General features: G+C 41.3%; 1 protein-coding gene across 4 annotated transcripts in view; it reads left to right on the forward strand.

Annotated features, from left to right (window-relative positions):
* The first annotated feature begins 15,756 nt into the window (after positions 1 to 15,756).
* LHFPL1 (LHFPL tetraspan subfamily member 1) overlaps positions 15,757 to 23,788 on the forward strand; it is a 91,070-nt gene continuing 83,038 nt past the window's right edge. For all 4 annotated transcript variants that reach the window (XR_011463250.1, XR_011463251.1, XM_070366049.1 and 1 more), the window contains exon 1: positions 15,757 to 15,909. The gene's annotated coding sequence lies outside the window, so the exon portion shown is untranslated. The remainder of the gene's footprint in view (positions 15,910 to 23,788) is intronic.

Here is a 23,788-nt window from a genome sequence, read left to right on the forward strand (position 1 = left end):
GAAGGAAAGAGCAACTCACTCCAGTATTTTAGCCTGGAGAATCCCATGGACAAAGGAGCCTGGTGGGCTACAGTCCATGGGGTTGCAAAGAGTCAGACATGACTGAGCAGCTTTCACTTCACTTCTAACTCCACAAAGAGGAACATTCCTGAGGGTCAGAGGAGACAGGGTAGTATGGTGTGGAGCTTAAGAACAAGTTTAGATTGACAGAACTTGGGAACTGCCCCTTATCTATGAGATCTTAGGCAAGATTTTAACCCAGCTATGGCTCAATTTCCTCACTTGTTGAACTCGTGTTACAAATGTGTAAAATCCTCACTAGATTGTTGTGTGGCTCAAATGAGATAACCTATGCAACACCTAGCATAATGCCTGGCACAGATAAGCATTCAATAAAATGTAGCTGTTAATGTTAGCAAGGTGATCCTTGGGCCACAGTTCTGGATAGTAGAGCTTTTGATGTTATGCACTTGGAACCATTGAACTTTCATATCCTTGGAACAAGCATATCATATCCTCACTCCATTGCGTCCTTGGTTGTATTCATGTCTCTGGAGCATTTAGTGAGAATTGGATGGAAGCTCATACCCTGAACAGGACTAGAGAGGATAGTTGGACTACCTCTGCTCTAGATGCAAAGAAAAGTACTCTCTTTCCCTGAGTTAGAGGGTTCCCTGATCTTTGATTTTAGAGGCCCTGGGCCTAGCACAATGAGGCCAAGAAAGCTGCTTAGCATATGTTTAGCATTATAAGCCTTAGACCTACGAGGAGCCTTAGGAAGATGGTATCCTTAGGTAATTTCCATCTTTGCCCCTTCTATCACTATTTTCCTATAACATTAGTCTGCTTTTTTGTGATTATAACTTTGGTTGGTTGGTTGGCTGCTAAGTCGTGTCTGACTCTGCGACCCCCATGAACTGTAGCCCACCAGGTTTCTCTGTCCATGGGATTTCCCAGGCAAGAATACCGGAGTAGGTTGACATTTCCTTCTCCCAGGGGACCTTCCCGAACTAGGTTTTGAACCCAGGTCTCCTGTATTGGCAGGTGGATTCTTTACCACTGAGCCTTATTGACAAATAATTCACATATCATTCAATTTACCCATTTATTTTTTTTTCAATCAGTAGAATCCTTCCCCTCTCAGCTTTATTGAGATATATAAATTCACCCGTTGAAAATGGTTTTCAGTATAATCACAAAGTTGTGAAACATCAGCATCATCTAGTTTTGTAATATTTTCATCATTCCTAAAGAAAACACTGCACCTATTGAGCAACCCTCTGTCCCTTCCCCCAGCCCCTAGCGAACAATAATCTTTCTGTCTCTGTAAATTTGCCTATTCTAGATATTTCATGTAAATTAAATTATATGATATATGGCCTTTTGTGTCTGGCTTATTTTATTAACCATGTTTTCAAGGTTCATCCATGTATCAGAATTTCATTCCTTTTATACGGCTATACTATAATTTGTTTATCTGTTCATCAATTGATGGATATTTGGGTTGTTTAAACCTTTTGGCAATTATGAAAAGTGCTTCTGTGAATTTTCATGCACAATTCTTTAATACTTGTTTTTATTTTTGGGGAGAGGGCGTATGGGTAGGAGTAGACTTGCTGGATCATATGGTAACTATATGTTTAACTTTTGGGGGGAATTGCCAAGCTGTTTCCCACAGTAGCTGTATGATTTTATATTCACACCAGCTTATTGATCATTTACATATCTTCTTTGGAGAAATATTCACTTAAATCCTTTGCCCATTTTAAAACTGGGTCATGTGTCTTTTTTGCCCTTGAGTTGTAAATGTTCTTTATATAGTCTGGATATTAGGCCCTTACCAGATATATAATCTGTAAACGTTTCCTTCCATTCTATGGGTTGTCTTCTCACTAACTTGATAGTATCTTTTGATGCACACAAGTTTTTAATTATGAAGTCCAGTTTGTATATTTTTTCTTTTGTTGCTTGCTTGTGCTTTTGTTGTCATGTCTAAAACACACTGCATAATCCAAGGTCATGAAGATGTATCTTTAAGTATTCTTCTATGAACTTTATGTTCTTTAGCTCTTATATTTAGATATTTAATGCATTTTGGGTTCATTTTTGAACATGGTGTGGAGTGAAGTAGGGGTTCAACTTCTCTCTTCTACACGTGGACATTCAGTTGTTCTTAACCCACATTTAATTCCTTAAACATTCTGAACATTTTTATGCCTCTTAATTTTCTATGTCTTCTGCCTCTGCTTTCCCTCTGGGGAAGTTTCTTACCTTGGCTCTTTGCATGCCTGGCTCCTTCTGATCTTTTAGGTCTCATGTCAAATATCACCTCAGAGCCTTTCTGAACTACTTCAACTAAAGTTGTCCTTATTCATACCTCAACACCTTACCTTATGATCAAATTTTATTTTTGTTTTAGACATTATCATTTTATTTTATTAGCTCACTTGTTTGTTTGTTTTCTAAATTTCTTCTTCACTAGAATGTGAGCTTGGTGAGAGCAAGGATCTTGTATTTCTGATGCACAGCACATGGTCAACACTTCATTGTAGAATGAACAGAGTGGTCCCATCAGTAGTATAATACTGACAACTATGTCCTCTAAGTCATTTTGGAACTTAATAAATGATCTCTTCCCGCTGTGCATGAGGCTGGTTTTTAATTTTCTAAAATCTTTCCCTAGATAGGAAAATTAAATTCTGGGAAGGATGTAAGTGACTCCCCAAGGTCAAACAGAGAGTCTTTCACTTGCGGAGTGATTCCCACAGCATTAATTTAGCTTGTGGTATCCCACAAGAGTAGAGGAGGAAGGCACAGGAGAGACTGTTCAAGGCCAAATCCAAGGTGCTTGAGCCTGCTTTTAGCCTCCCTGCTGTTTCTCGATATGTCTCTAAACTCAAGGAAGAAAACTGGGTGGTACTGGAGTTGATGGCTCTTTGCCAAGCACAGCAAGCATCAGTTACTGAGTGGCTCATTAAAACTCATTAAAAATAAAAGAGACTTGTTAAACAACCTGGAAATACTGTAGTGAGATTGGTTTCTCACAGCTCATCCCTGGTTACCCTAGGACAGTGGTTGATCAATAAAGCACTTAACACTGAAAGATTTTTAACCACTCTGCTGCCTCAGCCTCCATATCCCCACATCCTTCCTGAGCCTGTTCTTCCTGAGCCAGCTCTGTTCTTGAGAGGTTGTGGTGTGTGGAAAGCAGGATGATAAGGGGAGGACTGAGCAATTTGTGTCTCCTTCATAGGTCCTTGTCTCTTTGCGTGAGTTCTCAGTCACTCAGTCCCGTTTGACTCTTGTGACCCCATGGACTGTAGCCTGCCAGGCTTCTTTGTCTATGGATTTCTCCTGGCAAGAATACTGGGGTGGATTGCCATGTGCTTCTCCATGGGATCATTCCTGACTGAGGGATCAAACCTGTGTCTCCTGCATTGCAGGCAGATTCTTCTTTACCACTGAGCTACCTGGGAAGCGCTCCCCGCCATCTTGTCTCTTTGTGAAAGTTTCTCAGTTGTGTCCAAATGTTTACAACCCCATGGACTGTATTGTTTCTTTACCCATCCTTTTAATGTGGAGATAAACTTTATCAGGGTTATTCATGTCCTCAGCCCTCCTATTTGACAAACACCTTGGTCTTATAATCTACTCTTGGGGCTTCTGTCTTCCACATCTGAACTTTCAGTATAGACTTCCCTCTGAGCTTCAGGCTCATATAAACTATCTATTTACTATGTACTAGTATATTCCAGAGATGCTTCTAACAGCCAAGATGAACTCAGTTATTTCCAGTTCTTCGCTATCCATCACCAAAGAGAAAGGATGTAGGGAGGTCACAGTGCAATCTGCCTTTATTCTTATTTTAATGAAGGATGTCTCCATGCACCTGGTTTCTCAAAGCAGAAATGTAGGGTTCATGCCATGTTTCTCCCTTTCTCTCATACTCCTTTTGACCCATCTCCTCTGTTCCCAGGCAACCTGTCTTCTGTCTCCAAGTCTTTTTCTGAATATATTACTTAAGAGCTCCCTGGCTTTAGGAAAGTCATTTAACTTTTATTTATTTATTTTTAATATTTCATTTATATCTTTGGCTGGGCTGGGTCTTAGTTGCAGCACATGGAATCTTTGATCCTCATTGTGGGATCTTTAGTTGCCGCATGTGAAATCGTTTTAGTTGTGGCATGTAAACTCTCAATTGCGGCCTGTGGGATCTAGCTGCCTGACAAGGGATCAAACCCAGGCCCCCTGCATTGGGAGCATGGAGCCTTAGACACTGTATCACCAGGAAAATCTCCCCATTTAACTTTTCTAAGCTCCAGTTTTCTGCCCTGAAAATGGAGGTAATGTCTACTTTATAAGGCTGCTGTGAGGAACAACTTTACTATTCAAATTTAAGGGTCAATTACTAAGTAAAAGGCAAGTTCTGCTTGTGAAGATGAGGCAATGTCTGCCCCTAATTCCCAGCAAATATCCATGATGACAGCCTTGGAGGCAGGTCTTCTAGATAGAAGGCATTTTACTTTTAATTAATTAATTTTTTTTGTAGTTCTTCTTTACCTGGTGGCTCAGTGTAAAGAATCTACCTGCGATGCAGAAGATGCAGGAGACCCAGATTCGATCTCTGGGTGGGAAAGATCCCCTGGAGAAGAGCATGGCAACCCACTCCAGTATTCTTGCCTGGAGAATCCCATGAACAGAGGAGCCTGGCGATCTATAGTCCATGGGGTTGCAGAGTCAGACATGACTGAAGTGATTGAGTACCCACATGTGGATAAAATTTTATTTTCATCTTTAAAATATATTATTTTATCCTTAATAATAATGCTCTTTTTTCTGATTTTATTTATTTTTTTTAATTGAAGGATAATTGCTTTACAGAATTTTGTTGTTTTCTGCCAAATAGATGAGCCTATGATGTCCCCAGAAAGCAGGTACATTCCAGGAAGAGAATGAGCAAAGTTTTTTGGCTGCCAATTGTGTTTTACCCACAACTGCCAGGAAAACATGGTATATGCTGAAGTCTCTAGGCAAATGCCCTCGGGTGGTCTTACCCCAGCACCCAACACTCACCCAGAGAACAAAGCCAAGGTTCATAAAGCAGGGCCTTTCTTATTGTGTGGTCCTTCCTTCCTGCAGCTGTTGCTTCATGGGATTTTGTGGGCAAGTAGACTGGCTCATAGTACTGTCTCTGCTGGCCAGCCACTAGCCCTATCAGATAACCTCTATGGAAAATGCTGTCATATATTTCCTGAGCTCTACATCTCATTTCCTGAGCATTTGGGGGTTATCCTGTAACCCTCACTTTCCCTGCAGCCTTTAAGACTGTACTGAACTGGCAGGAGGCACATTCATCGTTTCAGTTCTTTTCATGTCCTTCTGGAGTATGATAGCCCAGGCGTTTTGGAGTAGCCCAGCTGGCTACACCAGTCAGCAAAGCCAGGGAAATGTAGTAATGCTGCAATAACCAATGGGATGTCCAGAAACCAATCTTTGGGAGTGAGGTCCCCAAATTGCCAAAGCTCCATGACTTGCTTCAGGGATCAGAGACAAGGATAATAAGGATTTCTTGGTTCTGGAATGCTGCTTCTCTTGTTTCATCAAAACTCTTATACCTCAGATTATCCCCTGGGAAATGAATCAGGGTGGTTTAGAAAATCAGTTATCCTATCAGAAGACACTCCCCACATGGTTTGGCTGGCTGTGAAGACAGGGGTTTACGCTGATGGCTTTGCAGTGAGAGGTGAGATAGAGAAGGACAGAGGAAATACTGTTGACAGACCTGAGAGAAGACTGTTGTTTTTTTTTTTAACTATGTGGACCATCATTTAGAACACTGGCCTAGGAATAGAATTCTAGTCACTTTTTTATTGACTGATGCATGAGAGTAGACCTTCTGTTCCTAGGCAAGACAATTTCATATTTAGTCAGCATTGGGATACCTTGAATGCAGAGGCTCAAAGGAAAAGAAAAGTGAAGTTTGGTGATTGTAAATGTAAGATGATTACCTAGAACAGATGAAAGCTTTGAGGAAGACCTGGACTGCAAGGAGATCCAACCAGTCCATCCTAAAGGAAATCAGTCCTGAATGTTCATTGGAAGGACTGATGTTGAAGCTGAAACTCCAATACTTTGGCCACCTGATGCGAAGAGCTGACTCATTTGAAAAGACTGATGTTGGGAAAGATTGAAGGCAAGAGAAGGGGACGACAGAGGACGAGATGGTTGGATGGCATCACCGACTCAATGGACATGAGTTTGAGTAAACTCCAGGAGCTGGTGATAGACAGGGAAGCCTGGCATGCTGCAGTCCTTGGGGTCGCAAAGAGTAGGACACGACTGAGTGACTGAACTGAACTGGAAATGCTAATATTGCATTTTTTTAAAGAGAAGACCATTTTCAAATATAAATCAGATAATACCAATGTATTCTCATTGGTCTGATCTGGCCAGACCAGAAAATCAGGTCAAAGGTCAAAGACTGGTGAAGATAATGACTTAGATTAGGTCAAGGCAGACTAAGTGATAAAGTACTAAACCTCAGTTTACTGCTAATAATCTGTGAATAGTAGTACCTCAGAAGCCCTGAGATAAAAATAAAATGATGGTTACTGTTTCCTTGTAGCTGCTCCTGTTTTCACAACAGTACATATGAAGTTGTGTGGTCTTAGAGACCTAGTGGGCTTCCCTGGTGGCTCAGCTGGTAAAGAATCCGCCTGTGATGCGGGAGACCTGGGTTTGATCTCTGGGTTGGAAAGATCCCCTGGAGAAGGGAATGGCTACCCACTCCATTATTCTGGCCTGGAGAATTCCATGGACTGTAAAGTCCATGTGGTCACAAAGAGTCAGACACTACTGAGAAACTTTCACTTTCACTTTAGGCTTCCTTGGTGGCTCAGATGGTAAAGAAACTGCTTGCAATGTAGGAGACCTGAGTTTGATCCCTGAGTCAGGAAGATCCTCTGGAGTAGGAAATGACAACCCACTCCATTATTCTTGCCTGGAGAATTCCATGGACAGAGGAGCCTGGTGGGCTACAGCTCATGGGATAGCAAAGAGTCAGACACAATTGAGTGACTAACACTTTCACACTTTCATAAAAGTCCTTGCAGCATCTGCCCTCTGCTCACCTCTCTACCCTTACCTGGTACCACTCCTGCTGGGTTCACTATGTTCCAGTGCCATTGGCCTTTCTGTTCCTTAGCATCCCAAGATCCTTCTGCAGAGCCTTTCCATTTACAATCTTCACTCAATTTCTTCCACCTCTTCTCTTACTTTTCATTCTTAAGCTTGTACACTCCAAGCCACATGAGAGAAGCTTTCCATGATTCCTCTATTTAAAGTAGGTCTCTCTCATTTATTCTTTGTCAATTTTTTGATGATGGCCATTCTGACCTGTCTGAGATGATATCTCATTGTAGTTTTGATTTGCATCTCTCTAATAATTAGGGATGTTGAGCATCTTTTCATGTGTCTCTTGGTTATCTATATGTCTTCTATGGAGAAATGTCTATTTAGGTCTTCTGATCATTTTTTGGATTGGTTTGTTTGCTTTGGTGATGTTAAGCCTCATGAGCTGTTTGTAGATTTTGGAGACTAATCCCTTGTCAGTCACATCATTTGCATATATTTTCTCCCAATGGTTGAGTCCCTTTGCTGTCTACCTGAAACTATCACATTGTTAATCAGCTATTCTGCAATTCAAAAAGTTTTAAAAAAAGTAGATCTCCCTCAACCTCATTACTCTTTCAGTATAACTATTTTTTAAATTAGTCAGTATTCATCACTGTTTATTATTATCATGTTTTTTTCCACTTGAAACTATCACAACATTGTTAGTCAGCTATACTCCAAAACAAAATAAAAAGTTAAAAAACAAAAATAAAGTAGGTCTTCCTCAACCTCATTACTCTATCAGTATCACTATTTTTAAATTACTCAGTATTCATCACTGTCCATTATTATCATGTTTGTTTGCTTGTTTAATCTTTTGCATCTCTTTGAGTCGAATGTAAACATCACAAGGGACCCTGTCTATCTTTAACTCTTGTGTTTCCAGCACCTAACACAGAGTCTGGCACACATTAGTGATTAGGAAGTAATTGTCAGGTAGCCTTTCTCCAAGAGGGAAACAACAGCATGAGTGATGGATCTCCCCACCTAATATATAGGACTTTTTAAGAGTTTTGTTTGCTGACAAACTTTTTCCATATTTTTTTCTTTTTAAAAGTTAATTTCCATATAAACATGCTTAAAGAAAGATACTCATAGTAGTTAATATAATACAATTTAGTTTAGTTTATACTGCACAAGATGGACTAAAAACATTGTACATTATTTAAGTTTTTTTAAAAAAGGATTGCAATCTGTTTTTTAAAATTTATTATAAATATAATAAAGATTCTCTCTCAGAAGTTGTTAAAGCAGTCAGTAATATCCATAAACAATTTATCTTTGGTTTACTTCTTAATAATACACCCATTGGACTCTAAAGACTCTAAGTTGGTGCAGTAAAAATTTTTGATATGTTTCAGTGTTGGCTGAATAGTGTGTTGAGAGTGGGGAGACGTCTGTGTGCAACACATAAGCAACTATGGTAGCTATTGTATTTTGGTTAATATTGTATACAACTTATAAATCTACACAAACCAAGACTGAAGTAATTCCCTGAATCTGAGTTCCAGTAATGTGTGGGAATTGGATTGTACCAGCTCGTGAGAGTAGACTGTGTATGTATCTTTCCAACTCCACTTTCATTGACTTTAAGTTGGTAGCTTGAAATTGGCCATGATGAGAGTATTTACACCATGGAGATCAGCAAATGTCACCAATCAGGGCTCTCTTGCTCCCATGACGCCAAAAACCAGTTATTAAATTAAGTATTTGCCTGCCCAACACACCACTAGTTAACACTAATAAGGTCATCGTCTGAGGGTAATAAGAAAACTCAACAAAGAGTTGTTAGTTCTAATTTTTATACAAAAAAAGAAATGTAAGTTTCATCCACACTGTGAAAACTCCATTAATAGCTGAGTGGATAAAGAAGATGTACGTATCTATATACAAAGGAATATTATTCAGCCATTTAAAAAATGAAAGCTTGCCATTTGGGACATCTTGAACAGATCAAAACAGTGTTATGCTAAGTGAAATAAGTCATATAGAGACAGACTAATACTATATGATTTTAAGTGTGGAACCTAAAAACTAAATCAAATAAGCATACAAAACAAAACAGAAACATACTCATAGAGAACAAGCTGGTGGTTGCTAGGAGGGTGGGAGAAGGGGCAAGTGTTGGATGAAATAGGTGAAGAGAATTAAGTGTACAAGGGTAGGTAATATGCAACATAAGGAACATATAAATAATACTATAATAACTTTGTATAGTGATAAATGTTTGCAAGATTTATGGTGATCATTTTGTATTAGATTTAATACACCTGAACCTAATATAACACTGTATATAAACTATACTTCAGTAAATTTTTAATCTCTTGGTAATGTAAAAAAAAAGAAATATAAATTTCATTTCTAGGTTTTCAGTCTGGAACTGAAAATATAGTATAAGCAAAGTGGAGCTACTGTATCCAACCTGCATGAGTGACAGGTCATAGGGTCTATGTGCTTTTAAATTTGTATGCAAAGACCATCCCCATGGAAAAGAAATGCAAAAAAGCAAAATGGCTGTCTGGGGAGGTCTTACAAATAGCTGTGAAAAGAAGAGAAGCGAAAAGCAAAGGAGAAAAGGAAAGATATAAGCATCTAAATGCAGAGTTCCAAAGAATAGCAAGAAGAGATAAGAGAGCCTTCCTCAGCGATCAATGCAAAGAAATAGAGGAAAACAACAGAATGGGAAAGACTAGAGATCTCTTTAAGAAAATTAGAGATACCAAGGGAACATTTCATGCAAAGATGGGCTCGATAAAGGACAGAAATGGTATGGACCTAACAGAAGCAGAAGATATTAAGAAGAGATGGCAAGAATACACAGAAGAACTGTACAAAAAAGATCTTCACGACCCAGATAATCACGATGGTGTGATCACTGACCTAGAGTCCACATCCTGGAATGTGAAGTCAAGTGGGCCTTGGAAAGCATCACTACGAACAAATCTAGTGGAGGTGATGGAATTCTAGTTGAGCTATTTCAAATCCTGAAAGATGATGCTGTGAAAGTGCTGCACTCAATATGCCAGCAAATTTGGAAAACTCAGCAGTGGCCACAGGACTAGAAAAGGTCAGTTTTCATTCCAATGCCAAAGAAAGGCAATGCCAAAGAATGCTCAACCTACCGCACAATTGCACTCATTTCACACGCTAGTAAAGTAATGCTCAAAATTCGCCAAGCCAGGCTTCAGCAATATGTGAACTGTGAACTTCCAGATGTTCAAGCTGTCTTTAGAAAAGGCAGAGGAAAGTGAAAGTGAAAGTGAAGTAGCTCAGTTGTGTCCGACTTTTTGCGACCCCGTTGACTGTATAGCCCACCAGGCTCCTCCGTCCATGGGATTCTCCAGGCAAGAGTACTGGAGTGGGTTGCCATTTCCTTCTCCAGAGGATCTTCCCGACCCAGGGATTGAACCCAGGTCTCCCACATTGCAGGCAAACACTTTAACCTCTGACCCACCAGGGAAGCCCAAAAACCAGAGATTAAATTGCCAACATCTGCTGGATCATCGAAAAATCAAGAGAGTTCCAGAAAAACATCTATTTCTGCTTTATTGACTATGCCAAAGCCTTTGACTGTGTGGATCACAATAATTTAAGCTATATGCTAGTAATTATATGGTTTGTTTTTGGGGTGGTTAAAATGTTCTGGAATTATATTACAGTGATGGAGTGTACAACTTTGTGAATATACTAAGAAAACCATGTTGATGTATGGCAAAACCAATATAATATTGTAAAGTAATTAGCCTCTAATTAAAATACATAAATTTAAATTAAAAAATAAACATACCACATTTTCTGTTAAAAAAAAAAGAAAACTATATTCTATACTTGTAAAGGGTGAACGTCATGGTATGTGACATAGGTCTATAAAATTGTCAGTTAAAAACTTAAGGCATATTGGAGACGCACATAAACGCAGGTTCAAAGAATAGCCAGTTAACAGAGAAACACATTTTTGTAGACCTAGTGAAAATTTGGCTTATACTGATCTCTAGTGCATTCTGAACTTCACAGATTGATTCTAAAGAACTGGCAAGGGTTGACTGGCACCTTCACAAAGCTGAAAGCAAGCAGCACTTCTCTCTATTTCACTTTCCCTCCCTCTTTTTTCAACACCTTTCTTATAACAATTAACATAATGTCTCTGCTGTGGTGTGGATCTAAACCAGTAGTCAGAATTTTTTTTAAATAGCCAGAGTGTAAATATTTTAGGCTTTGTGGACCATGAAATCTTTGTCACAACTACGCAACTCTTCAGCTGTAACATGAAAACAGCCATAGATGATACATACATGAATAAGTTATGTCTGTGTGTCAATAAAACTACAAAAACAGGCAGCCTATTGAATTTGGTGCATGGCACAGGCTCCAGCTTGCTGACTCCTTGTCTAGACTGCAAATGTTGTTGGAGTGTTGATTCTGCTTGGGAAATTCTATTGTACAGAGCAGTGTTTTGCAAACTAAGAATGAGGATGAGGTGGGGCAATGTATCAGAATCACCTGTCACCATATCTTATCTTCACAGGATCTCTTGTTTCATACTGATCAAAGGCAAAATGTAGGTATTCCCCAGGTCCCTGACCAATACCCATTTTAGTATTATTAAAATATTATATATCACCCTGTCCCTTAAATGACTAATAAGATGTGTTCCCTTCTCAATCCTTCCCATATGATATTATGGAAGCAGGGTTGAAAAGCCTTTTCAGATGTAAATTTACCAAGAGCTGCAAGATGCCAGCAAATTTTTTTCCCCAAGGTCACTATCAGTTGTTAAATTAAGAACAGGAAACAAAACTTTACCCAATAAATTTGATTGTTATTTAGCATACATTTAAGTTTACATGGTATTCCACTCAAAGGAACTGGAGGCACAGGAAAAAGAGGATAAAAAAGGTAAGTAAAAATTAGCTCTTCTTAGAATTGCAGATAGTGATGTTACCCAAATGTCAGGTGTAGCCACTAAGCAAAAGGCAATCTTTATCAATGCATAGCACAGAATCACTATCTTTCTGATGTCAAAATTTTTAGCCATATCTCACACACAGTGTCTGTTAATATTGACTTATTTTTAATGAGAAAGGGTTAGCATTTCTCTTTATATAGTAACCAGTCCGTTCTGAAGGAGATCAGCCCTGGGATTTCTTTGGAAGGAATGATGCTAAAGCTGAAACTCCAGTACTTTGGCCACCTCATGCGAAGAGTTGACTCATTGGAAAAGACTCTGATGCTGGGAGGGATTGGGGGCAGGAGGAGAAGGGGACAACAGAGGATGAGATGGCTGGATGGGATCACTGACTCGATGGACGTGAGTCTGAGTGAACTCTGGGAGTTGGTGATGGACAGGGAGGCCTGGCGTGCTGCAATTCATGGGATTGCAAAGAGTCGGACGCGACTGAGCGACTGATCTGATGTGATCTGATATCTGAAGCAGTACTACTCAAGAGGACATGAACAGGAAGATTATAAAACTTATCTTGGGAGTTTATACTACTGAAAGTTTGACATTCAACCTATGGGGTCACCTCTTCCTCCCCCAGAAACTGCCTTAGTAAGCCATCATTACAGATGGAAATGTGGTTTATCAGTGTACTGGAGCAGGAAAAAAATGGTTAGAAAGTGCTGGTGGAAAGTAGCAAGACAGACAAATGCATACATTCATGAATATAAGGCTATATCACTGATGAAAGACAGAAATGCCCGTGGGAAAAATTTCAACAACTTCATTAAATACTCAGGCTACAATGAATGTGCTAAACTGCTAGTTCATTTGCTCTCATATTCTGAATTATAACAGGTCTGATAACCTCCATAGCATTCTGAGAAGGTAAGTGGGCCATTATGGAAGGAAAGTTTCTTTGGATCAGTCTAGTATGCTCTATTGGGTACTCTTTCTGCCCCCTTCTGATGCCTATGTCAGAAGCTTTCTCTGTCTCCTTTATACTTTGATAAAACTTTATTACACAAAAGCTCTGAGCGATCAAGCCTTGTCTCTGGCCCTGGATTGAATTCTTCTCCTCCGGGGGCCAAGAATCCTGATGTCTTCGCGTGATTCAACAACAACCTTTCATCTTGGGGGCTCGTCCGGGATCCTTCAGGACAAGGTAAGGATGTTTGGAGCTCTAGTTCTTTGTTCTCTTAGCAAACACATTTTCTGCTATGCTTTACTAACTCTACGGTGTGCTTGTGTAAATGAATGACATGCCCTGCATGAAGCAAGTAAGGAGCCCTGCTCTGCGGTTCCACAGTGATCTCATACGGCTTATGGCAGAAACCTTTCTGGGGGTTATACCGACCTGCCAATGCCAAGAGGCACCCAATGTCTCCTTTGGGAACCGACCAGAAATGGGCAAAGCATGTGGACCGAACTCTCCTTTCTCGGTCAAACTTTTTGGTCTCTTTGACCATTTCATAACTCCTTGGGAATTAGAAGTACTAACCTAATCTATTGGATCAGAGACTTTCAAGGGACTTGTGATCTATACTGTTACTGTGTACTGTGGTTTAGGTCCCAAACTTGGATTGGTAGTCAAGAAAGCGCCTAGCCTCGCTAGGAATTGAAAATTCAGAAGCTAGATGGAGCTCTAGCTCCAAGAACATCTCTGAGGTTAAAGGTTACTCAGATTGGGACTGCAATGGGTTTACAGGCACTCAGGTGACAAATGTTTTCCCCAGTGGTCTTAGCTTGGGAGGCATTCCAGAAGTTTACTCTGATTGCACCCTGGGTGGCTTCAGAGGCAAGCAAAGTTAAGGGTGAAGAGCTGGACGTCAAGTAGGGATGCTATCAAGTCTACCCCTGGTACATCCCCACCCCATCTTGGTGGTAGAACTGAGAGGGACTCGGACGGTGCCTGCGTGGGTAAGGGACAGACTAAATCCGACCGGGAAGGAAAATCTTTTGGTGTAAAGTCTGTCTACACCCCCATCTAGAGCAGGGAGGGATGCCTCCGGTAGAAAAATGGTGCTGGTCACTTTTTTTCTGTCTTACAGATGGGAGCTAACAATTCCAGCCTCACTCCTTTGAACTGTATCCTGAAAAACAGATAGATTTGATCCCCAGGGCTTAGAGGAGACACACCTGGTCTTCCTATGTGATGCTGCATGGCCACAGTATCCATTGGAGGATGGCGAACAGTGGCCAGTCAAAGGGTCTCTTAAGTATAATACTGTTCTACAATTAGACCAGTTCTGTAAGGAACAAGGGAAATGGGTAGAAGCAATGGCAACCCACTCCAGTACTCTTGCCTGGAAAATCCCGTGGACTGAGGAGCCTGGTAGGCTGCAGTCCATGGGGTCGCTAAGAGTCGGGCACGACTGAGCGACTTCATTTTCACTTTTCACTTTCATGCACTGGAGAGGGAAATGGCAACTCACTCCGTAATTCTTGCCTGGAGAATGCCAGGGACAGAGGAGCCTACTGGGCTGCCGTCTATGGGGTCGCACAGAGTCAGACATGACTGAAGCGACTTAACAGCAGCAGCAGCAGTATGCTCTATTAGGGCTTCCCTGGTAGCTCAGATGGTAAAGAACCCACCTTCAATGCAGGAAACCCCAGTTTGATCCCTTGTTCAAGAAGATCCCCTGGAGAAGTGAATGGCTACCCACTCCAATATTCTTGCCTGGAAAACTCCTTGGACAGAGGAGCCTGGTGGGCTACAGTCTATGGGTTCGCAAAGAGTCAGATACGACCGGGCAACTAACACACAACAACACAACAGTATGCTCTATTAAGTTTAGCTAGTTACCATTCCTTCTTCTAACTCATTTTGTTCAGCCAAGTCCCCTGTTCACAAGGCAACTCAGAGGTGAAAGGATACATACATGCAAAAAGTTGATACAAGGTAGAAGGTAATAAATTTCCTGAAATAAATATATAGTGCCAGGGACATCAGAGGTGGGAGAAATGACATCAGCTTGGAGCAGAGTGTCAGGCAAAGCTTCATGAATCTCCAGACTTCTCAATTCTTCTCTCAAATATAAAAACAGTTATTGGTGCTTTGGGATATTAAACATTGACTTTTGGTAGTGCTGCTATTATTTTTTGATAGTACTGTTATTTTTTTTAAAAAAAGTATTATTTAGCCTTTTCAATGTGTGATTTTAACTTTTTCAGTGTAAACTTGGGAGACCTTGGAGTCATGGATGGCCCTGTTGGAGCACCTTCCCCGTCATATAGTGGAAATCAGTTTGGGGAAAAGAGTTTATTCTGTCCTACTCCCTTCATGCATGTGTCTACTGAGTCATTTCCAGCCATGTAAATCTGCTATGTAATATACATGGTGAGATTATTTAGGGTTTGGGAAGTTAGGGAGAACCTCTATTCCTCAGCAGGCATTTGGGCAGCAGGTGAGGAAGTGAGACAGCTATGCAGTTCAAGTGTGGACATGCCTGCACACACTCATACACACACACATATACACACGCATGCACACTCTCACTTACTCACGCACAGCTGACTTGGCATCTGTGAGGATGGAGGTGGGGGACGCTGTGCCTGCTGAGCTACAAGTGCCTGCATGTCTGAGGCTGACTTTGAAGACTCCAGCATGTTTGGAGTTAATTCCCATTAGGTTAGACTCCGCCTCTCTCTCCCAAAGGTAAAGCAAGTTTTTTTCAGGCATCACTGCAAAGAGCAGCTGGAATTCCCATCCCCTCTGACAAGCTGTGAGGAGAAGTTGTTTCTCAGATGTGAGTCCGAAGACAGGGAATAAGTCAATCAGCCTTCGTGGTCAGAAGGTAAATTTGCAACTTGGGCCAAATACAATTGAAACAGCTGGATAAGAAACTGTTTGCTCTCCCCTTGCTCAGCCCCCCTTCTCCCCTTCCTTTCTCAGGCTTCCTGCCCTTTCATCTGACAGCTCAGAGAAGCTGTTTTCTTCCCAAAGGCAAACTGGTTCATTTTTACTTCCTCAAGTCTGTTGTTTGCACAGAGGCTAAGAGGAATCGGGGCTGGATTCCCGTTTCGTGTTGACACGGTGTGAAGACCTAAGAGTTAAATGCTGGTTGATTTCCCCAGGAGAGTTGGTAACTTGAGGAGAGGAAGTCCATGTCTCTGGGAGTGGAGGGAAGGATTTTGTTCTGACCTGTCTATAGAGATAAAAGTGGATCGGGTTTGCTGATGTGCTGGGTTGACTTCTTAGACTTGCCAAAATTGGGGTTACAGTACTGAAATGGGGTGCTTGGGTTAAACTGAAATGCAGATGTTGAAGTGAGTTGGACTGGAAGTAAAAGATTGCATTTGCTCAGTAAATATTTGAGTTCCTACTGTGTGCCAAAGCATGATGATTTCCAGAAAAACCTGAAATAGTTTAGCTATAAATCCATTCTTGAAAGGAACACTGGGCCAAATAATTCTGTTTCGTGGTAGGAAACAAAGCAGAAATAAGTCTCATGGTGAGGAGAAATCACTGAGATACTGGTTAGGGGAGAAAGGGAAGAGGAATAATGTTCTCCTTCTTGAGTGACTCTGAGTCTTCTCTATTACTTAATGGGACGATATTGTCTTCTCTAGTAGATGGGAGAATTACCTATCCTGGTGTTAGGATAACAGCACAGATGATACTTCACTTGAACTCGGTGTTCCATCATCTTCATTTTATAGAGGAAACTCGAACTCATAGGTTTTAAGTGAGCCTTTCAAGTTCATCTAACTTGTAAGGGGCAGACCCTATCCCAGATCTGGATTCCAAAATCTGGACTCTTGTCCATGAAGATGCTATTTCTCAATCATTAGTTTCCATCAGAATCAACTGAGGATTTTTGAAAAATGCAAATTCCATAGATTCTAATTCAATGAATCCTAAAAGGAGGTTGTAGTCTACATTTTGGACAAGTACTGATGGTGATTCTGATGCAGAGGTGTTAGGGGACCCCATTTGAAAAACACTCTTCACATGCCAGGCTGCCTCTCATGTCTGCTGAAGTAGGAGAAGCATTCAGTGCACCTTCTTCCTACACTGGCTAGATTCATTGAATGGAGGAGGTCAGCTGTGGTGGCATTTTATTCATTACTGGAGGTCATGGGTAGAGGGAGTACTGGGCAACAATAGTAGGGCTGGGGCTGTTAACTTAAGGTTGTAGGGAAATGCTTTACCAGCTAATCCATTGATAGAACTTAACGGTGTCTTGCCAGAGCAGGCTGGTTGGAGTAGTTCCTAACCCATGGAGGGTGAGAGATAGGTCTCTTAGCTGACCAATTGAACACTAAATGTGGTGGCACTGGTCCAGGCAAAATAAGACCTGGGGTGAAGATCTCTGATACCCCACTTTCCAAAGCAAAAGAGACAGGGAGCTCAATGAGCAGTATTTTATTTTATTTTTACAAAGAAGGGAGAAGCTCATATAAAATTTAGGGAAATCATTCCAATTTCCACCTTTCTAATCTCAGACTCAGGAGAAAGGGAATAGCCCAGGACATAACATGGAGGTTCTTTTTATGGGCTTTCCCTGTCTCTCCATGGCCAACGTGATTATTTAGAATTGACCTTCTAGGTTATTGATGACTCGGTTGGTCCTCTCTTGGCACTAACTCCCTGGCTTCCTGCCTCCCAATATCTTACCTCCTGGTGAACATCTTCACCTCAGGATGGAGAAATGCAAATAAATGAACAAACAAACCCAACACAGCTACTTTTGCTAGTCTTTCTACCCCAGATTAAAAGAGGATGGGAGGAGGGAGAAGACTTAGAAAGACAACCCACAAGCAAGAAATCTGAGGATTTGAAAGACAAGATTTAGACCTAAAGTGAGGTCTTTATAAGCATAGAGTAGAATGGTGGTTGCCAGGGGCTGGAGGAAGGGGGAATGTGGAGCTGTTTCTCAGTAGGCATAAAGTTTCAGTTACACAAGGTGAAAAACTTCTAGAGATATTCTGTAGAGCTTTGTGCCTGTGGTTAACAGTATGGTGTTGTGCACTTCAAAACTACATTGCAAGGACAGACCTTAGGTTAAGTTTTCTTCACACACAAACTCACAAAACAATACAAGGAACTGGTTTCTTCAATTTGTTTCTTTATTTTTAATTGGAGGATAATTGCTTTACAATGTTGTGTTGGTTTCTGCTGTACAACAACATGAATCAGCTATAAGTATACATGTCTCCTCCCTCTCCAGACTCCCTCCTACCGCCACCCCATACCACCCCTTTATGTTGTCACAGAGCACTGGGTTGAGCTCCCTGTGTTATACAGCAACTTCCCATTAGCTATCTGTTTTACATATGGTAGTTTATATGTTTCAGTGCTACTCTCTCAATTTGTTCCACCCTCTCCTTACCCTCTATGTCCACAAGTCCATTCTCTAGGTCTGCATCTCTACTCCTGCCCTGCAAATAGGTTCATCAGTACAGTTTTTCTATATTTCATATATATGGGTTAATACATGATATTTTTCTCTTTCTGACTTACTTCACCCTGTATAACAGGCTCTAGGTTCATCCACCTCACTAGAACTGACCCACATTCATTACAAGGAACTTTTTGAAGATTATGAATCTATTCAGTGCCTTGGCTGTGGTGATGGTGTTACAGATGTAGGCATGTGTCCAAACTCATCGAGATATATACATTGAATATGCGCAGATTTTCATATATCAAGTGTACCTCAATAAACCTTACAAAAAGTGAGGTCTTCTTCAAGTCACCACAATACAAATGGGAAACAAACACAATTCTGGGGGTAGATAAGTCATGAGATGATTTCAGGCATAGGAGAATCTGGAGAGATGCCCATTGGGGAGATGTATAGAGGAGAAAATTCTGGGTGAACTCAGGTGGCAGAAAATAAGGCAAGAAATACTTGGAAAGTGGTTATAGATTCTTTTTGAGGCTGTGTCTGAAGCAGGTCGCACTTGTGGTAAAGAATCCATCTGCAGTGCAGGAGACTAAGGTTCCATTCCGGGTCGGGAAGATCCCTTGGAAAAGGAAATGGCTACCTATTCCAGTATTCTAGCTTGGAGAATCCCATGGGCAGAGGAGCCTGGCAGGCTATAGTCCATAGGGTCACACAGAGTTGGACACAACTGAAGTGACTTAGCACGCACTGAAGCAGAAAGATCTAGAATGGTCATGTTGCTTATATACCCAATTCGATACAAGAGCAAGAAACTTTTCTGGAGTAGGACTCTATTTACCTACTGAAACCATATGCCTATGCTTATTAATTATTTCTTAAAGTCTCAACACTGAGTATGATGAATAGGGTTGGCCAAAAAGTTCTTTCAGGTTTTTCTGTAAGCTGTTATGGAAAAACTTTTTGGCAAACCCACTATTTGTTAAAGGGTTGGCTAGTAGGCTATGCACATTGTTTGGGGGTGTGAGGAGAAATGCCCATTCATATTCCCTTGCCAATAACAGTGCCAACAAAGCTGCTTCTCACAAACCAGTCCAAAACAGGTAGTGTTTTGAGTCCTTTTCCATGAAGACTGGGGAGGAGATAAGGTGTTGGAAGGATTTGCTTTATTTTTCTCCACCAAGAAAAATACAAGAGCAATGTTTTCAGTTTCATTGATACTAAGTAAGTGCACACATATAAGTAGGAATACGCAGGAGTGAAAAGTTGAGAACAAATGATGACAGGCTTGGGAAGGAGACACCACAGGGAGAGGTAGAGTGCTCATTTGGGGAGGAAAAGTCCAAAGGTAAGGTACCAGCAGGGCTTCCCTTGTGGTTCAGATGGTAAAGAATCCTCCTGCCAATGCAGGAGATGCAAGAGACACAGGCTCAATCCCTGGGTTGGGAAGATTCCCTGGAGGAGGGCATGGCAACCCACTCTGGTATTCTTGCCTGGAGAATCCCATGCACAGCAAAGCCTGGTGGGCTATGATCCATGGGGTCGCAAGAGTTTGACACAACCGAGCAACTGAGCACAAGATACCAGCAATCTGAGTTAATCTGTGTTGATGAAGGGCTCTTCTCTGGATGACAGTGGCCAATCTGTCCTCCATTTCCTCTGAGGACCTGACCAAAGGAATTGGTCTTAAGTTGGGAGTTGGTGATGGACAGGGAGGCCTGGAGTGCTGAGGTTCATGGAGTTGTAAAGAGTCAGACACGACTGAGCAACTGAACTGAACTGAACTGAACTGTATCAGAAAAAGGTTTAAAATGAGACATAAATTATTTATTGACAGTGAGAGTCATCAAGCTACTGAGAAAAACTGTTGAGTCCTCTTTTCTCTAGAGTTCTTTAAAAGCAGTATAGATAATCATTTGGTATGTATGGCTTAGGAGTGTTTCCTACATCTTATAGGTTGAAATGACCTCTATGCATGAGTCTATTTTAAAATGACCACTGTATCCTTACTACTAGTCTCTAGTAAAGACAATAAATTTAGAACAGCCTTCATGCTTCCACCCTGGTCATTATAACTTTCTAGCCACACTCATTGCATCTCATACAGCCACTCTCAGAAACAGGCATGTGATCCTTTGAGGAGCTAGAGCAACCAAGGCGGAGAGACCGTGTGATAAACAAAGAGAGAGGGACAGTAGCCAACTTAGCAATACCTGGTTACTGGACCATTTAGCAGGAGCACCAAGCTGAGTTCTTGGTTTCTGAAATCCAGTGTGGCTGGGTGGTGAGGCCTTCCAGGACAGGGAAACAAAGTGATTGCTACATGAAATACACAAGAGAAGTAAAGTGAAGTATAGCATTGTGTGTGACTTTTATTTATGTGAATGTAAAAGAGACTTGTCTAGCTCCTGGGAATGAACTTGATTGCTTTGGAGGGCTGTCATGAAGGGAGGTTACTCCATGACAGGTGGTGCAGTAACTCAAAGCATTTGGTTGAATGCATTTCTCTGTGTGAACATATAACAGTGTACATGCAGACCCCACGTGGCCCTTTGCCGTAGGAGAAGCTGGGCTGGGACTTATTTTGTGCTCAGAAACTATTGAGCAATGGGATCTCTGACCTCCCTTTCTTTACGGCATGAGGTCAAGCCTATGATTCAGAAAGATTTTACCTTCAGGATATAAAGATTTCATCTCTCCATTATTTAATTCCATGGTAACTTTTCACTTTATATTGTTTGAGTCCTGGAGAGAGAGCAAGAGAAAATTATCTGTGGCAGTGATTCTCAACCTGCTGTCCATGGATTATGCTGGCTCACCACACTTCTAGTCCTAGATAGAATGACTAACTCATCCATTTGGGGACTTTCCTATTAATAGTTTCATCCCTGACAATCCCACATCCCTTAGTCCCAAGTTAACTAGCATGGTTGGACATCCTAGTTCTAAATGAGATAAGGAGAATGAGTTTTTCCTGAAGTTGAAAGTATTTAATTTAAATTCTGAAAGCCAATGAGTTTTTCTAAAGCTAAACATATTTAATTTAAACTGAATTTTGTAATTCCACCTTCCTATCTCTTGGCTTCAAAATGGCATATTTAAAATGAAATGATGGCAACAGTGGTTGGTAGTCTTATAGGTTTTTAAACAGCCTGTCTTGGCACAGATGGTGATTACCTTATATCAGAAGCCCTCCTCCTATTTTAGTATAGCCTAGGTACCACTCACCGATTTAGTCCCTTTCTCCGCCTTATACTCTCTTCCCTTCTATTGGCTTTTGTCCTGGGACTTGATCTCAAGATGATAAACATTCATGGTGGACATACGGGGTTAGTTCTGACTACAAACTTGAAATATCTAGTGCCCTGGTCCTGGTGGTGACATGCTGGGTACAGAAAGTCACCTTCCTCCTGCCTTGCCTGTCCTTCCTGTCTGATTTTTTTCATCATCCTTAAACAGATTTGCCATTGTGGGTGGGAAACCATGGAGGCTTTTCGTTGAAACACTTTTGGGGTGATGAGGAAGAATATGGGGAGGGTGAAGTGAGAGGTGAGAAATGATGGTGTTGCCATTTGAGTCACTGTGTAAATTTGGGCAAGTTCCTTAGCTTTATTTTTTAAATTTATTTTTAATTGGAGAAAAATTGCTTTACAATGTTGGTTTCTGCCATACAAAATGCAAAACAGCAGGAATTATACATATATCCCCTCCCTCTGGAGCCTCCCTCCCCTCCCCACATCCCACCCTTCTGGGTAATCACAGAGGACCAGGCTGGGCTACAATAGCTTCCCACTAGTTATCTACTTTACACATGATAGTGTATATATGTCAGTGCTACTTTCTCCATTCATCCTGCTCTCCTTCCCGCGCTGTGTCCACAAGTCCACTCTCTACGTCTGCATCTCCATTCTTTCCCTGCAAATAGGTTCATCAGTACCATTTTTTTAGATTCCATATTTGCTCATTTGTAAACCAGGGGTACTACCTTTCTTACCAACCTGAGGAGATTGTTTGCCAGAGCACATGAAACAATGGTCTTGGAAGGGAATATGATGGTGCACCCAGCAGCTGTTTATCAGCTTGTTTCCTCTCATCCTCTGGCCTGGGCTTCTTCACCAGGAAGTGAGCTCATAAAAGAGAGCTGCTTGCATTTTCCATAATCTTACATGCTCTAATATAGCAAGCAGAGGCATTACCTCATTGCGGCCAAGCATACCTGCTTTCTAACAGCAATTACTCAAGACTAGTTTCACTTCTCCTGTTGGCTTTCAACCCTGCATCACATCTTTCTTTCATTCCCCCAACTCTCAGGCACAAAGCCTCATTCCCTGGGGCCCAGCTCAGGGCACTTTCTTCCCAAGCCCTAACATTCCAAAGTAAACACCTGCAATTTATAGTCTCTGCTCCCTTCCTGTGCAAAACACACAGCACACAATATATCTGTATTGGGAGGGGAATTGTGGTGAAGCAAGAAAAGAGCATTATACTAAGAATCGAATAACTGGATTCTGATCCAGCCAGGGTACTCCACTAGTTCTTTACCCTTGAGGAAATCATTTCCTCTCTGTATTTCTATATGTAAAGTGATAGAGGAGGAAGGTGGTTTGCACTGTGGAGTACAACAGTACTGGCCTAGGCATCTGTAGATTGGGTTTCTTATTCCAGTCTGGCCGCTTGCTAAATTCTCTGTGATTTGGGGGAAATCACTACCCACTTACAAGGCCACACCTCCCCATATGTAAAAAAAAAAAGGTTGAATTAGGTGATTCATCAAGATTTCTGCCAGCCTAGAAATTGGATGCTTCTCTAGAATGGGTTTCATTAAATATACATGGATGGCAGTGCCTGCTTCATGCCAGACATTGTTTGATGATAGTTGTGACATGGCTGGGAAAGGTCCCTGAGACTCTGAGTACAACTGCTACTTGTTTCTGGCCATGTCTCAACTGGCAAGGTGGTGACCCCATGGACAGTTCCTATAATTCCCCTGCCTTTAGTCCCCTACCCCTTCTCCCCTTTCCCACCACCTGTAACTTTAAGCAGTGGTGATGAATCATGAAGTTTCTGAAACAGATTCCACCACCTGTTTGCTGGAGATGTTCACAGTGCTGTCAGCAGGCTGCAGTGTGGTCTCTGGCTGCCTTCATTGAGAAACAGGCCAGAATGCAATGGCAGATTAATGTAGTTGGGAAGGAAGCAGTTGATTTTTGACAGTGGGGTCTGTGAAAGCCATTTGTGAGCTGGGCTGAGGAGATTAAATCTAAAAAGGCACTCAGTGTCTTGAATCTGAGATGACTTGTTCCAAAAGGCATCTTGAAAGGCCCTT

Source organism: Bos mutus, chromosome X (assembly GCF_027580195.1).
Source record: "Bos mutus isolate GX-2022 chromosome X, NWIPB_WYAK_1.1, whole genome shotgun sequence".
Taxonomy (NCBI): Eukaryota; Metazoa; Chordata; class Mammalia; order Artiodactyla; family Bovidae; genus Bos; species Bos mutus.